We start from the raw sequence: 2,891 nt of genomic DNA, 5'->3' as shown, positions 1-2,891 counted from the left end.
AGTCACGTGGAGTTTAGGCCTTGAACAAATTTTAGAGGGATACAAACATTCAGTATAACAGATAACTATTTCAATATCCCCACTTAACTTATTTTTCAGGTTAACTGGTCCTCTCCATCCTCTTTGTAAAAGGTGTACATTCTTATGGCCTGACAACTCGTGGCCTACTAGTATGCCCCACACTGCTATTTCCACATGTTGAATGGTCAGCTTCTTTTTTTTTTTTTTGAGGAGGAGGATCTCACTTTATTGGGGGGAGAGCACTGCACGTGGCCAACACATGAAGGCAGCCTGGCGGGCACCCTACACACCACGCTCAAAAAGGGACACAGGAAGTTTTGCTAAGAAAGATCAACTGGAACATGGGTTCCTCTGGGCGGCTTCCCAGACTCATCCCTCCGAGGAGTCAGGATGCTCCCGACCGTTTCTTTGAAGGCAGATGTGGTCACTACAAGTAGAGCCCCTCAGGGGTGCCTTCTTGTTTTTTATAAAGAACAATTTTCTTTAGATTTTTTAAAGTCTTCATTTGTTACTTTCATTCTGCGTTCTCTCAAGGCCATCAGACCAGCTTCTGTACAGATCGCCTTGATGTTGGCCCCAGAGAGGTCATCTTTAGCCATGATCAAGTTGTCCAGGGTCATGTCATCAGCCAGCATCATCCTGCTTGTGTGGATCTGAAAGATGCACTTCTTAGTCTTTTCATCAGGCTGGGGGGAGTCATTTTTCCTGTCAATGTGGCCTGGTCTGATAAGTGCTAGATCCAAAGTTTTTATTTGGTTTATGGCCATGATAACTTTCTGGTCACCCCTTGAATAAAATCCATCCAACTGGTTCAACAGTTCCAACATTGTTCGTTGAATTTCTCTTTCACCACTGGAATTTGAATCATATCTTTTTGTTCCAATGGCATCAATTTCATCAATAAACACGATGAATGGCCCATGTTCTTCTGCAACTCGAAACACGAGTTTGGGCCCATCACCTAGGTCCTTCTGAATAAGTTCAGAGCCAACCACTCTTGGGAAAGTGGCTGAGGTTTGGTTTGCTACCGCTTTGGCTAATAAGGTTTTACCTGTGCCAGTTGGTCCATAGAGAATGACCCCCTTTTGGGGGCTTTATACCCATCTCTTCATAATATTCAGGATGAGTGAGAGGAAGCTCCACAGATTCCTTAATTTCCTGGATTTGGTTGTCCAACCCACCAATATCAGCTTGGGTTTCGTGGGGGCCTTTTCTACTTTCATCACCATGACCAAGGGATCCGTGTCATCCATGAGCACCCCTATTATGGCATGTACCTTGTGGTTGAGCAGGACTGAACAGCCTGGCTCCAGCAGGTCCTTGTCTACAAAGGAAAGAATGCTGATGTAGTGTTCTGAGCCCACAGATGCGGACACGATGGTATGATTGTCATCAATGATCTCTTCCAACGTTCCTACCAACATTGGGGTCCCCCTCAGATCATCCACCTTTGATCTTTCCTCCTCTTGATTTTCTTCTAAAGGCTTCATTTGTTCCTGACTTCTAATGAATTCTTCCTCCGTGAGAAGATAGTCTTTAATTCTAACTTGAGTAATTTTAAGCGGCACCGAGTGTGAGGTGTCACCAGTGGCAGCTTGCTGGCAGCATCGGTCCCTTTGGTTGGTACTCTGGTTGGTACAGGAGGTTTGTACTTCTTTTTCTTGTCCTTGTCATCCTTCTTGCCACCTCCAGGGCCATGACCACTACTCTGACTTTGACCCATCTTGCTTTGGCCGCTCAAACTGCCACTACCGGAAATCAATGGTCAGCTTCTTAAGAGTAGTTCTGTTGATTCCCAAACTCATTCATACCTGTTGAACTTGTTATTGTAATTATAGAATTTGATTTGCAAGTGAATAAATATGCATGTGTAAAGAAAAAGTTATTATTTCTATGAAAACGAAATTATGAATTCCAGGAAAGATTCAGTAGTTTAAAAAATTGTCATGAAAGTACTTGACAAGACAATGATAAAGGATTTGAAAACAATAAAAATCCAGGATTTGCACCAAAATTGTCTCAGAAGTGGCTTTAGTTCTCCTTCTACTTTCAAGAAGCTGAAATTGGATATTGTGACAAATGCATTACACACGTTTATGTAAACATGTGGTCATGGAATCCCTCACATCAGCAGATGCAAAGCATAGATTTCAGTAAGGGCTAACAGATCATGTGCATTTACACATTTTATGATCAAATACAATGGTAAGGCATATTTTTATTATTTTGAACTGTCTTTAGCCACCAACCACTTTTCCTAATCACTCCAATAAAACTTCTCTTATACTGCTGAGCAGGGCTATATTAGGGCACAATTAGTACACCGTTGACTGACTTAGAATCTAAGCCACAGACAAAAGCCCAGCCTTCAGCACTGTCTGTCTTGTTTGCTTATCTCAGTAGCCAGCCACCAACATGTATAAATAGAGGAGGCATGTATAAGCACTAACTATCAGAATGCTATTCTTTTCACCCATGCCATTGATTTCTAAAGCCAGAAGGCAATGAGGTGAATGCCCTGGCAGATTCCACTCCACAGAACCCCTGGACAAATAATCCTAGGGAAAAATAATCTCCTCCAGGATACTGCCTTTTCCTTTAGCTGTAGTGATTGAAAGGACCTTAATTTCTTAATCTTTGCACCAGTAGTGCGTCAAGGACAGCACAATTGTAAAAACCAACAGACCTTTAGAGGTAAGTCCTACCTTTCGTCCAACAAGTTCCTTTTTTTTTTCTACAGATACTTTCCTTTGTCCTCACAGCCCTGCATTGGGAAAATAGAAGCTAATTCACGATTTCATCTTCAAAAGAGACCTCACCCTCAATAGAAGCTCAATTGTTTACTTAGATTCTCTTATGAGTCTATCGGT

The 2,891-nt window shown here is 42.2% G+C and overlaps 1 pseudogene; it reads right to left on the bottom strand.

Moving 5' to 3' along the window:
* Window positions 1–231: 231 nt before the first annotated feature.
* LOC123609763 lies at window positions 232–1,774 on the bottom strand (annotated as a pseudogene).
* Between the last annotated feature and the right edge of the window lie 1,117 nt (window positions 1,775–2,891).

This window comes from Leopardus geoffroyi, chromosome B2 (genome assembly GCF_018350155.1).
Source record: "Leopardus geoffroyi isolate Oge1 chromosome B2, O.geoffroyi_Oge1_pat1.0, whole genome shotgun sequence".
Classification (NCBI taxonomy): Eukaryota; Metazoa; Chordata; class Mammalia; order Carnivora; family Felidae; genus Leopardus; species Leopardus geoffroyi.
This window is presented reverse-complemented; position numbering and strand designations above follow the sequence as displayed.